Raw genomic sequence first — 15,250 nt, 5'->3', positions numbered from 1 at the left:
AATTTTTTTGTGTGTGTTGCTTACATAATTATTTGGTACTTTGCTGCTAAACAAAATCCATTGCAGACTGTGCAGTCTGTTGCGTATGAGGCACTGGGAACTCAAACAAGGTGTGTGGTTTATTCTTTTCATGTCCTGCCTTGGAAACTTTCTTTCAACATTGCTGCAGTCCAGAAGTATTAATAGTTGTCACATAACACAATTCTGAAGGGAATGATAGTCACCATTATTGTTCAAAACAAATACACAGCTAAGTTATTTTAAAATGATTTTTGCAAAGCTTAATTTACTTCTTAATTATTTACCAAGTGTAATTCAAATATGTCCAACTCTGCTTCAGACCAGTTCACATTTTAATTATTTCATTTCACAATAGTTTTGTTTTTCTTTATGACCTTAAGAATGTAGAAATTATGATTTTTTTTTTAGTTTTTAAAACCACAGTACACTTTCTTTCTTTATGCTAAGTTATGTTGCTGGTAGAATGTTGAATTGCAGCAGTAGTCCATAATAACCGGAGTAAAAGGCACATTGATGCAGAGGCAGGAATGTAATGAACCTTTGAAAGTTTGGACTAAAATGGAGCGAGTTTGTCACCTGTGACTAATAAGCAGGCAAATGTTCTTTTACAAATGTTAAAGAATTGATGTGCACTCAATAATATGAGAACGTAATGGCTTTAAACAGGTTCATGGAATACAGGCCACATTTATTCAGTTGTACTGCAAGAGAAAGAGCTGACAATTCAGGTGTGTGCTTCAGTGCTTAAATGTGTATAGCATATGGTAATATTGCCGAATTGAAGACACAAAAATGCGGGTACCCTCAGCTCAGTAATTACACACTGCTGTGCGCACACAATTATTCAGTCATGACACATCGTAGTTCCTGGATTTTTAATTTTAATTATTTATAATGATTATTTTGCTTACAACCAATGGGATATAATAACGCAACTGCCTAATTGTTTCAAGTAATTGTTTTACAGAATTGTAGCGAATACTAGAGTAAGCGCAGTTAGTGATTATATTATTATAAACATGTAGTTATTTGTCAAGGCAAGCTATCCAACAATGGATCTTTTGTATTATTTATTTATTTATTCAGCGTGGAACCGGCCCTTCCAGCTCAACGAGCTGCACTGCTTAGCAACCCACCTACTTTACACTAGCCAATCACAGGACAGTTTACAGTGAGCAATTAACCTACTAACTGGTACGTCTTTGGACTGTGGGAGGAAACTGGAGCACTCAGATGAAATATGCAGCGTTCACAGGGAGAATGCACAAATTTCTTACGGATGGTGCTGGATTTGAACGGAACATTGGAAAGCCCTGAGCTGCAATAGCATCACACTAAATGCTACACTATTGTGGCCCATGATATAACAGGAATTTATTACAAAATATCAATGGCCCTCAATTTACAAATGCTCAGTTTTTAAACATTTGCTGTAATGGCACTGAGTGTTTAGCCTTGATCTGCAAAGCTTTCACTGATATATCTAAAATCGTACTAATCTTTCACATTGCATTTCGTATAATCTCCCATACTATTTGTCTTCTGGAGATTGTTCAAATCACAGAAGTCTGTTTGTCAATGGATTTATCAAAGTTTATTATGCAAATCTTTCATGGTGACTTCAAAACATCCTAGCTGTGCTGAGAATCACAACTCCTCTAAGAAATTAGGCAGGCTATAAGCATTAATACTAAGCTTGATGTGATTGAAAAACATTTGGTGGACTTGAGTTACTCGTTAAATCTTGTAGTAACAGTAGTGCAAAAAATCCACAGATTCTGCCTGACCTTCTGAGGGTTTCTAACAATTTTTGCTTTAACTGCATAATCTTGCGGGGAATCAGCAGGTGCAAATACTGTAGCATGAAGATCGCCAGAAAAATTTCCGAAAGGAACTGAAGTGAATCATATTACATGAGATGGGGTTATTTGGAGAGAGAATATCTTTATGTACATTCCTCTTAGAGAAGAGTAAACCACTTAAGGCTTCAATACAGCCAGAGATCACATTGCCCTTCACCTTACAGACAATGCCAAGGACGATTAAGGTTAAAACTGACTTAGTCTACAGCTGAGAACTTGAGGCCTCTTACGGAAGTTCTGAAGAGTTGAGGCCTTACAAAATAACTTAATCTCCTCTTTGCCTTAACTGGACCAGCCCTAATTTTGAAACAGTAATTTCTAGGTCTAAATTCTTCCACAAAAGAAAACATACTTTCTGCATTCACCCTGTCAAGACTCCTCAGGAATTTTTGTTGTTTTGCATGCTGAATACTCTGAAAGGGTACATCATGTATGCTCCATTAACTTATTTAAGATATAATTTTAAACTTAAATGATACTTTATTATTTAAGATTCTTGTCTTGAAAACTGAAGTTCATAAGCTGGAAATGCAACCAGGATTGTTACATTGAATCTAATTAAAAAATCCTCTGTAATTTATAAATTTCACTGAACAAAATGTTTTTCAGGAATGGAAATCTTTGGTATATTGAAGAATATCTGTACAGTATATTTTTTGCATATTAACTTTTATATTGTTAATAGTGCAAGGAAAGTAGTGTCTTTCTATATTTTTACAGTTTTTGTGCTAGGCTCTGTACTGTTATAGTAATGGACATAATTTATATAAATGGACCCAAAGGTCACAATTTTAAATATGTCAAAGTTAAATGTAAGTTCTCTCTTCTATTTTATCTCAAAGGAAAGTAACAGGTAATAAAAACTTGGAATATTTTCCCTTATTTTAAGAGGTAAAGATATCATTATAAAATTAAAAGGCAACAATGTGCAGAAATACTGCATAAAGACTATTGAACCTATTGGCCTGATCTATACTGTTGCTATTAATGGAAATGTGCTCTGAGTAGTGTTACAGATAGGGATTATTGCTTCTGGTTGAAAAAGTAAACCAAGGGCAGAAGATTATGACTAGTTTTGGCTAATGCCTTTGACTTAATTTTGAGTTTTAACTTCTTATTTCATTGTTCTGAACTGCTGCATAATTCCTGCATTGTCTTCATTGTGCATTAAATGGTCAAGAGGTACAGCATTGGGAAATGCTAATAGCAATTGATTGTCTGATTCCTGAATTCCAAATTTTTCCCTTTTCTGTCCTTATTATAACCTCATATGTCTTAGAAAAAAAGCTGAACTAAATTTGCAACCCGCCAACAGACCCATGAATATTCAAACTGTACATTTGTGCTTTCTCTGGGGATCTGTAGTTATGAATGACATCGGAGCAGATTCTGCTAGTCTCTTATTTTCCCATCTTACTTGCTCATCAGTTTCTGAAAGTGTGTCTTTTACATTATGTCATCAACATTCAAGACCCTTAGTCAGATTGTCATGGGACATCCCCTATTGTCTGCCTCTATGAAGGCACAACTACACCACTGGGTCAGTATGCTAAATCCGTTTGAGAACTTGGCAGGATTATTGATGTTTCTTAACGTGGGCAGAAGCTGGGTTAGGTGATTTGGATTTGGCTACATACCACAAATTTCTAAGCTTCAATGATGCCGGCCAATTTCAATCTCCAAACGGAGGACGTCCATTTACTACTGGCTCCAAGTGAGATACATTCTGCATGCACCCTTTCAAATGAGGTGCCAGGAAAGTCTGGTATCTTTAACAATATTCTGACTCCCTTACCATAAAAGGTAAGCACTTCTTTTGCCTTCCTGGCTGAGAGCATGTTTACTTTTCTGTACTCCATGAGCCAGTGCAGCAGGATCATTCTGCATGCCAGTGTGCTGCATTCTCATATAAGCCCAGAGAACGCTTCAGGTACTCAGCAAGTCCAGCAGCATCTGTGAGGAGAGGAACAAGGTTAATGTTTCTGGTTGGGTAGTGTAGTGGTTAGCATAATGCTATTACAACACCAAGACCCATGCTTAACTCCCACCGTTGCCTGGAGGTTAGTTGATCCAAAGGGTATAATTGGGCCGCACGGGCTTGCTGGGCTGGAAGATCCTGTTACCATGCTGTATCTCTAAATAAATAAATCAAACCAAACAAAGATAGAAATGAAACAGGTTTAAATTGCAGAGTAAAGGGGAGGGGTAGAAGTATCTAGAGATGTATTTTTGTAAGGGTGGAGACCACAAGGAATTGATGTCCAAGGGATGATATCACCAGCTGTGTCTAGAGGCCATGTATAACTAGGAAAACAGACTGAACATTTCAAATTATCTAGAGACAGCATAAGAAATGAGAATGAAATGGAAGAAATAGAATGGCTGATTATTCAGCGTGGGGTTATGAAATCAGTAACATATCAAGCTTGACGATCAATTGCTGCTTCTTGAGTATACATTGGGCTTCATTGAAATAATCAAAGACAGAGGACTACGTGGACCAAATGATATCCACTAGATTGAGAGAAGAACAAATAAATTACTGCATCACCTGCTCAGATTATTTGTGTCTGTGGTTGATATGTGGGGTAGAGGTAAAAATAAAAACAACCTTTGGTCTATGCCCTGTATTCACCTCCCATTTTTTCATTTATCCTCTCCAAGGCATATTATCACATTTTCCCACACAGTATACCTACTGCTGCCTTCTTCCCTGCTGGATTAATCCTGCAGGCATAATCTTAAATTGCAGACTCTTCACATATTATATTGCCGCTGTGAAAAATATTCAGCCAAATACTTCTTATGACCTTGACTGGCTGATTTCAGAGAAAATACTGGGAGAAGTGTCTGAAGAGAACTGGCTGGCTTGAGTTCTCTTTGGTCTTCATTGTACTCAAGGAACGTTTGTCTTTGGCCTCAACGTTAAATATATGCTGGGCTAGTGGATATGGATGTATGTGGGGAACATAACCACTAGTTGATATCTAAGCACACATTTAACACCAGCAACCATTGATAACATTCACTCAGATAATAACTACTGATATATTCAAGAAATAGCAAAGGAATATTCTGTGCTGACATGTTATAAAAATTTAATTAACCTTTATCGAACTCCAATTCCAAATCATGTTTGGATCATAGTTGGAAACATATAATAAATAAGTAACATTTTTGCTCATGTTATCTTAATTGCACAACTGATTGGTAGATACCTGAACTATTTCTTGTGCTGGAGTAGCCACTGTGGAAATTTCTGCCATAGAATTTTTGATATTGGTACAAATATCATTTGCGGAGGATTGGAAAATTGCAAATGCAGCTCTAATCTTTAAGAAGGGACAAAGGAAGAAGAAACAAAATTATAGGCCAATTAGTCCAACCTCAGTGGTTGAGAAGATGTTGGAGTCCATTACTAAGCATGAAGTTTTTGGGGTAACATTCACAACACGCTGGAGGAACTCAGCAGGTTGGGCAGCATCCGTGGAAATGATGAGTCGACGTTTCGGGCCGGAACCCTTCGTCAAGACTGAAGAGGGAAGGGGCAGATGCCCTATAAAGAAGGTGGGGGGAGGGTGGGAAGGAGAAGGCTGGTAGGTTCCAGGTGAAAAACCAGTAAGGGGGGGGGAAGGGAGGCAGGGAGGTGATAGGCAGGAAAGGTGAAGAAAGAATAGGGGAAAACACAATGGGTAGTAGAATGAATGCTCCCAGTGCGGCCTGCTCTGCATTTGTGAAACCCGACGCAGATTGGGGGACCGCTTTGTTGAGCACCTCCGCTCCGTCCGCCACAACAGACAGGATCTCCCAGTAGCCACCCACTTCAACTCTGCTTCCCATTCCCATTCAGATATGTCCATACATGGCCTCCTCTACTGCCATGATGAGGCTAAACTCAGACTGGAGGAGCAACACCTCATATACCGTCTAGGTAGTCTCCAGCCCCTTGGTATGAACACAAAATTCTCCAACTTCCGGTAACTCCCTCCCCCTCCCTTCCCCTATCCCTATGTCATTCTGCCCCCTCCCCCAGCTGCCTATCACCTCCCTCATGGTCCCGTCTCCTTCTACTACCCATTGTGTTTTCCCCTATTCTTTCTTCACCTTTCCTGCCTATCACCTCCCTGCTTCCCCTCCCTCACCCCTTTATCTTTCCGCTTACTGGTTTTTCACCTGGAACCGACCAGCCTTCTCCTTCCCACCCTTCTCCCACCTTCTTTATAGGGCCTCTGCCCCTTCCCCCTACAGTCCTGACAAAGGGTTCCAGCCCGAAACGTCGACTCATCGTTTCCACGGATGCTGCCCGACCTGCTGAGTTCCTCCAGCGTGTTGTGAGTGTTGCTTTGACCTCAGCATCTGCAGATTATTTTGTGTTTAAGTTTTCGGGGTACTTGGAGGCACATGATAAAATAGATCAAAGTCAGCACAGTTTCCTTAAGGGAAATCTTGCCTGAAAAATCTAACGGAATTCTTTGAGCAAATAACAAGCAGGATAGACGAAGGATAGTCAGAGGATGTTGTTTAGTTGGATTTTCAGAAGGCCTTTGACAAGGTACTGTACATGAGACTGCTTAACAGGATAAGAACCAATGGTATTATAGGAATTATACTAGCATGGAGAGAAGATTAGAAGAAGAGTGGAAATAAAGGGAGCCTTTCCTGATTGGCTGCTGGCGACTCGTGGTGTTCTGCAGCAGTCAGTGTTGGGACAGCTTCTTTTCACATTATATGTCATAGATTTTGATCATGGAATTGATGGCACTGTGACTGCGTTTGCAGACCATATGGAGGTGGGTGGAAAGGCAGGTAGTGTCGAGGAAGCAGGGAGTCTGCAGAAGAGCTTAGACAGATTGGGAGAATGGGAAAAGAAGTGACAACTGAAATATAATGTAGGGAAGTGTATGGCCATCCACTTTGGTAGAAGGATCAAAGGCATAGATTATTTTCTAGATGGTGAGAAAATTCAAACATCTGAGGTTCCAGGGCACTTGGGAGCCCTCATGCAGGATTACCTAAAGGTTAACTTGGAGGTTGAGTTGTAAGAAAGGCAAATGAAATGTTAGTATTCATTTTGAGAGGACAAGAATATAAAAGCAAGGATGTATTGCTGAGGCTTTATAAGGCATTGGTCAGACTGCGCTTGGAGTATTGTGAGCAGTTTTGGGCCCCTTATCTACTTTGTAAGAAAAGATGTGCTGGCATTGGAGAGGGTCCAGAAGTGATTCACAAGAATTATTTAGGGAATGTAAGAATTAACATATGAGGAGCATTGATAGATTTGGGCCTGTATTCATTGGAGTTTAGAAGAATGGAGGGGTGATCTCATTGAAATCTATCAAAAAAGACAATGTGAGTATGGAGAGATTGTCTCCACTAGTGCGTGAATCTAGGACCAGTGGGCACAGCCTTAGACCAGAGGGATGTCCATTTAGAAGAGAGACGAGGAGAAATTTCTTTAACCAGAGGGTGGTGAATCTATGGAATTTATTGCCACAGATGCCTGTGGAGACGAAGTCATTAGGTATATTTAAATTGGAGGTTAATAGGTTCATGATTAGTCAGATCATCAAAGGTTATGGTGAGAAGGCCGGAGAATGGGGTTGAGAAGGATAATAAATAAGCTACGATGTAATGGTGCAACAGACTCAATATGCTGAATGGGTTAATTCTGCTCCCATGTGTTATGTTCTAATATGATTTGGTACTTGTGACTTAATTGCAATCTCAGCTATCAGTAACTGTGATGGAACTTCACTTTATATGTAATAACTTGTGAGGTACTTTGCATTCCTGACACTCTGAATTTGCCTAATTGTAGTTAATCAGCTGACGAAAATAAAAACAGAAATTAAGGGGCGGTAGGAGGCTGTTCTGCCCCTTGTTCGGCTATTCAACAAGGTTTGTTTTCCACCTCACTGCTGCTTCCCTGCACCAATCCAGCATTCATTGATCTTCTTCATATCTAAACATCTATTGCTTACACTCAGCATTTAAGCCTCTACAACCATCTAGGTTGAAAATTCCACTGATATACAAAATTAGTGAAGAAATCTCTTCTCGTATTTGTTCTGAATAGTTGACTCCTGTTTCTAGATATCCTAGCCATTGGAAACACGAAATTTGCATCCACCCTGTTGAACTCATTATAAATTGATGAAGTCAACTAAAGTCTTATTCTTCAAACCCATGGTCTGATAATGGGTCATTGACCTGAAACGTTAACTCTGTTCCGTGCTTAAAATATGTTTTCCAATTTTATTTTATTTTTTATGTCAGTGTATAGGACCAGGCTACCTAATCTCTCCTCTTATGATAAATCTGCCATCTCAGGAATAAACATTGTCAATATTTACTGTAAGCATAATTCTTTTTGTGACGGAAAACCAGACCTGTACTCTGTCCCGACATTCTCACCTGGGCCTCAAGTGAATGGTGCAAGGTATTTTGAAAAAGATTTACTCACAATAAAGGACAATGACCTGTTACCTTTCTAATTGCTTGCTGAAATAAAGCAAGATCTGATTCTATTCTATTTCTAATTTTGTTTTTTCAACCCTGTTTCTCTTTTCACCTTGCTGTTGACCTTCTGAGAGTTTCCAGCACATTGCAACAGTGGTGTGCAGAAGAGCATCTCTAAATACACGCCAAGTCGAACTTTGAAGTAGATGGGCTACAGCAGCAGAAGACCACAAACATATTAACCTGTACCTAATAAAGTGCCCACCAAGTGCATTGACACATTCATAACACTTTTCACCAAGAATATGAGTTTGCAAAGCCAACCCTTTTAAAAGTTTAGAACTGTTTAAAAGATTACTAAAGATGTTATGACAACTGATGATCATGATAAATATTCCCATCAGACTTTGGGTTTTGGAGCATATGCACACAAAGCAATTTTTTTTATAGAGCTTCTGCCTTCTATTTGTGATGACGCATTAAAGAGACTGCCACTCTGAGCAACGGTCGACAATTCATCAGTTTTGGTATCAAGAGCATGTTCTGAAGCAAATGAGGGCACTGAATCAGATAGGAAAAAATTGATCAAGTTTTCTGCCAGTTTATGGTTTGGACAAAATGAAAAGCACACAGCGCAGATAGCAATATACTCTCATTTGTTTAAAGCGCAGGTCAAGAGTTAATAGTGGACTGCTCCTGCTTTCAAGGGGAAGTAGATAAGAATGTGTGTGGAGGAGGAGGAGAATAATAAACTGTCAGTTTCATTGTGTGCAGCACCTAAAGGCATATGGTTTGCCAAAAAGCCTCATCCATTAAAACTCTGACACTATATTAAAGAAACAGCATTTTGTTTTCCTAATGCAAATGGAAGATACAAACATGTAATAAGTTTTTGCTTCAAATATTGTTAAAATATACTGGTGTCCTTTAAGCATTATTTGATAGTGAAGATAAGCAACTGTAGAACCCCCTGGACAAATTCTCAAAGATTTTTATAGTGCAGAACTTAAACAAATTACTTCCTTATTTCAGAAAAATACACTCTTTGGCTCTGATGTTATCTTCTTAGTTTTACAATATCTGGGGCTTTTTATCTATCTTATGTAATCTATTTACAAAGCTTTGTGCTTTTGTAAAAATAATACTTTCTGCAGAAGGGCTTTGCCAATTGATTTTATGGTGTGGATTTTTTTCCCTCACTGATGGGAATTATGGAAGTAGCAACCTGTCCACAGATTATACTAATGTCAATCCCATGCAAACTTCATTGCAGTCTTTTGGTTAAATTAATTAAGACAAACATTAAAAGTGGAATTGGATGAAAATATATATCACATTTTTTCAGATTATGCTACTACTAATTGAACAAAGTAAGGTAAATTATTAATTATTCCAGAGCAGAAATGCTATCCAGTTAATGAAGGGTTCACATTTTCAGTAATCTTTGTAACTGAGAGTTTACAAAGGAGACAATCAAGGAAATAAATAATTCCACCGCAGTCCCACACCTGTGTTAGAAACAAACAAACGTAGAAAACCTACAGCACAATACAGGATCCTTGGCCCACAATGCTGTGCCCAACATGTACTTACTTTAGAAATTACTTAGGGTTACCCATAGCCCCCTAGTTTTCTGAGCTCCATGTAGCTGTCCAGGAGTCTCTTAAAAGACTCCATTGTATCTGCCTCCACCACTGTTGCCGGCAGCCCATTCTACGCACTCCCCACTCGTAAACATACCCTGACATCTCTGTACCTACTTCCAAGTACCTTAAAACTGTGCCCTCTCATGTTAACCATTTAAGCCCTGAGAAAAAGCCTCTGACTATCCACATGATCAATGCCTCTCATCATCTTATACACCTCTCAGGTCACCTTTCATCCTCTGTCATTCCAAGGAGAAAAGGCCAAGTTCACTCATAAGGCATGCTCCCCAATCCAGACAATCTCCTCTTGTAAATCTCCTCAGCATCCTTTCTATAGTTTCCACATCCTTCCTGTAGTGAGGTGACCAAAACTGAGCACCGAACTCCAAGTGGGGTCTGACCAGGGTCCTATACAGCTGTAACATTACTTCTTGGCTCTTGAACTTAATCCCATGGTTGATGAAGGCTAATGCTCTGTATGCCTTCTTAACCACCCAGTCACCTGCGCAGCAGCTTTGAGTGTCCTATGGACTTAGCCCCAAGATCCCTCTGATCCTCCAGTCTGCCAAGAGTGTTACCATTAGTACTATATTCTGCCATCATACTCGACCTACCAAAATGAACAACTTCACACTTATCTGGGTTGAACTCCATCTGCCACTTCTCAGCCCAGTTTTGTATCCTATCGATGTCCCACTATAACCTCTGACAGCCCTCCACACTATCAACAACGCCCCCAATCTTTGTGTCATCAGCAAATTTACTAACCCATCCCTCCACTTACTCATCCAGGTCTGAGAAGGGGTCCCAGAACAGATCCCTGAGGCACCCCACTGGTCACTGGTCTCCATGCAGAATATGACCCATCTACAACCAATCTTTGCCTTCTGTGGACAAACCAATTCTGGATCCACAAAGCAAGGTCCCCTTGGATCCCATGCCTCCTCACTTTCTTAATAAGTCTTGTATGAGGTACCTTATCAAATGCCTTGCTGAAATCCATATACACTACATCTACTGCTCTACCTTCATCAATGTGTTTTGTCACATCCTCAAAAAATTCAATCAGGCTCGTAAGGCATGACCTGCCTTTAACAAAGCTATGCTGACTATTCCTAATCATATTATGCCTCTCCAAATGTTCATAAGTCCTGTCTCTCAGGATCTTCTCCATCAACTTACCAACCACTGAAGTAAGACTCACTGGTCTATAATTTCCTGGGCTATCTCTACTCCTTTTCTTCAATAAGGGAACAACATCTGCAAACCTTCAATCCTCAGGAACCTCTCCCGTCCCCATTGATGATGCAAAGATCATTGCCAGAGGCTCAGCAATCTCGTCCTTCGCCTCCCACAGTAGCCTGGTGTATACCTCATCCAGTCCCGGTGACTTATCCAACTTGATGCTTTCCAAAAGCTCCGACACATCCTCTTTCTTAATGTCTATATGTTCAAGCTTTTCAGTCCACTGTAATTCACCCCTACAATTGCCAAGGTCCTTTTCCGTAGTGAATACTGAAACAAAGTACTCATTATGTACCTCTGCTATCTCCTCCGGTTCCATACACACTTTTCCACTGTCACACTTGATTGGTCCTATTCTCTCATGTCTTATCCTCTTGTTCTTCACATACTTGTAGAATGCCTTGGGGTTTTCCTTAATCCTGCTTGCCAAGGCCTTTTCATGGCCTCTTCTGGCTCTCCTAATTTAATTCTTAAGCTCCTTTCTGCTAGCCTTATAATTTTCTAGATCTGTATCATTATCATTACTCATTACATAATAATAGATGATTGTCTATCTTTTAACCTGAAACTACCTTGCTTTTAAGACTTAGAAGATTTGTATTGATATTATAGCTTTCAGCACTTGATCATGTCCCAAAGTGCTTTACCGAAAAACTTTTGCAGCAAAAGTCACTGCTGTAATGGAGGAGATGCAGCTTTTTGAGTAGAACAAACTGCCACAAATGGCAACATGATAATAACCAAGTAATCTGCCTTTAGTTATACTTCTTGACAGATAAATGCAAGTCAAGATAAATGGGAGAACATCCCTGCTGTTCTTCAAACTGGTTCCATGCAATCTTTTGTACCTCATTGAGAGAGCTGACAGGGCCTCATTTTAAAATTGCATTTGGAAAAGAATACAGTATCTCCATCAGAGAAATGTTCCTTGCCTCTGCACGAAAGTGCTAGGTGTTTCAGCCTCTAGTGTAGGCTTGAGCCCATCATGCTGTAAGTGCTGCTAATTTACAAAGGGAACTAATGTAAAAAGTGCCATAGTTTATTTCCACCAGGGAGAGAGCATCCTGCCCTCTGATGGGTACTCAATTGCTCGGAAGGCAACAATGTCATTAAGACATTTAGACTTATTAACCAAGGGTGGTAGATTTTTCTCCATGAACCAATGCAGAACATCAAGACTAAAGCTGCCTGAAGTTAGAGTACAACCTGTCTGTGATAAAGGACACAAGAGATTTTTTCTGATTGCCTCAGGTTTATTTCAGATACTAGATACTTATGTGAATGGATTCAATGAGTAATATCCATCACTTTTCCTCTCTCAACTGACAGATATGCTTTGCAGATGAATGTGTCCCCATGTCATGTTTTCAGTATTAACAGTGGGTCAAATATGACTTCTGTTAAGCTGCCGGTTCAGCAAGTATTTTGATTCCATTCAGTTATATTCATTTTAATAAAATTATATAACTCAGTTGCTTTTCTTTGATTTCAGGTATGTGTTTGTCCTGAATGCTATAGTAATTTTTCAAGTTTATGGAATGTAAACCATACCCTCAAATAAAGAAATTATTATATACCAAAAGCTAAACTAGATTAATAAGGAAATTATTTCACTTTTGCTAAGCATCATTGCTGTATTTGCATCCGTCTACTTTGCAGATAATTCCATGACTGTGAAACACTTTGAGAAGTTATCGTGATAGTGAAAGCACTGCATTAAGGTAGTTCCTCATAATTCTAGGACATAAGTTACCCTATGATCTTCCTAATGCATCTTGCTTTTCTGACAATTCCTCCAGGAACATTTTTAATGTCTATTAAGAATTAATCCATAATGCTTAAATATTGCTTTGTAGAACTATGTGTGGATTCAGTTTCCAATGTACCTTGAGGGTTCCAACCCTGATCTCACATCAAACCACACCGAGAGCTTCTAGCCATATTACTTGTACTGTATATTAATTAAAATGTTCAACTCATTCGTAGAATGTCTCCTGTATAAAGCTTCACGATTGTTTCTAACAACTGATGGGGAATGGGTCAGACAGTTCGCCGTTATGCTTAACCTGACTGCTTTGGCCTTCAAGTCTGAAACAAGGCTGTGTTTTGGCAGCAACTTCCTTTGCCATCTTTTTCAGCATGATGCCATGGGAAGCGAAAGAGACCAATTCGGTGAACATCTACATTCGGTTCTGCACTGATGGAAATATCTTCAACCTCCGTCGCCTTCTTGCCTAAACAAAAGCTATGCAAGAGCCTATTCTTGAGATAGCATATGCAGACGACACTGCTCTTCTCACACACAAAGCGGACAAGCTACAGGTTGCAGTCACTCAGTTCACCAAGGCTACAATGGCTTTCAGGTTAATGGTCAGTCTGAAGAAACAATGATCTTCCCTCAGAAGCTCCCTCACGGCATTTACAACCCACTTTGGATCATCACTGTCAACCACCCTCTCACCACGGTTAATCAGTTCACCTACCTGGGCAGCATCATCTCTAACGACACTACTGTAGTAAGGGATGTTGACAATCGACTTGCCAGAGCCAGCAGTGCATTGAGTCACCTTCAGGAACATGTGTGGAAGAACCACCAGCTGCGTCTGTCCGCAAAAATTCAGCTGTACAGGGCTGCTGTCGTCAGAACACTGCTATACGGCTTCAAAGCCTGGGTCTTGTATTGCAAGGAAGTGCTCAGTTGCTCCAGCACTTCCATCAGCGCTGCCTCCTCTCCATCTTGGATCCCAAATGGCAGGATCATGTCTCCAACAACAAAGTCCTGGAGAAGGCTCAACTTCCAAGCATTGAAGCCACTCTGCTGCTCAGGCAACTCTGATGGTCAGGCCACGTGTCTCGCCTGGACAGCTAGAGGTTACTGAAAGCAGTTCTCTACGGAGAACTTTCTTAGGGCAAGAGAGATCGTGCTGCCCCACACAAGAGGTACAAAGACCAACTTAAGCAGCAGCTGTCTCAGGCAAATATCGAGGTCAACGAGTGGCAGTAGCTGGCTTCTGACAGAGACCTCTGGAGAATGCTGAACCACGGAGCAGCCAAGAGCTTTGAGGAATCCAGAGGAGCGACTGTTGAAGAGAAGAGGAGATGCAGGAAGGATCCTACTGCCCAAGCACCTACATCTCAGCTGTACCCGTGTTTCTTCTGCAAACCCAGAAATGGTCTCTACAGTCATCACCGATGGTGCTGTTGCTCTTGTAGAAACGATTAAGGAATGAGGATCATTGCAGTAAGAACATAAAAATTGAAATAAAGGAATTCATTATTTCACCCTTGCTTTGCCATTCAACCAGACCATGGCTGATCTTCTATTCTGCCTCTTCTCATATCCTCTAGTTTGTTCTATATCTGATGAATCTATTGATCACCGTTTCATATACAATCAAAGACAGAGCATCCACAGGGTGGGGCAGAGGAGTCCGCATTGCACTGCTGAAAGCCCAAGCCCTTATTCTGAGACTAGTGATCCCTAGTTTTCCCCAGCCAGAGGAAACGACCTCCCTCTATCTATCTGTAAAGATTCTAAGAATTTGTCAGTTTCAGGGATGTCACCCCTCACTGGTCAAACTTCCATTTGCAACTGGATCCTTGAATTTCTCATCAGGCAACCACATTCGGTGTGAATGGGTAATAGCTGTAAGATCGGGGTTCGATTCCGGCTGCTGTCTATAAGAAGTCTGTATGTTCTCCTGGTGACCATGTAGGTTCCCTCTGGGTATTCTGGTTTCCTCCCGCATTCCAAAAGATGTACAAGTTAGTGTTGGTATGTAATTGGCATGGTATGTTGATGCTGGAAGGAATGGTGAGATTTATGGGCTGCCCCAGTACATTGGTGTTGGTGGTTGATGCAAACATCGTTTTTGACTGTATGTACATGCCACAGGCTTGCTACTAGGAACATGTGTCACTGACAAAGAAGTGTAACTTGTTTCTAACTAGCACATTAATCAATTGGTTTTGTCTTATTGGAGGTATTCTCCAGATCCTGTCGATACTTCTTTAACT

This window comes from Mobula birostris, chromosome 11, assembly GCF_030028105.1.
Source record: "Mobula birostris isolate sMobBir1 chromosome 11, sMobBir1.hap1, whole genome shotgun sequence".
NCBI classification, from domain to species: Eukaryota; Metazoa; Chordata; class Chondrichthyes; order Myliobatiformes; family Myliobatidae; genus Mobula; species Mobula birostris.
The sequence above is the reverse complement of the archived record's forward strand: the minus strand, read 5'-3'. Positions refer to the sequence as shown.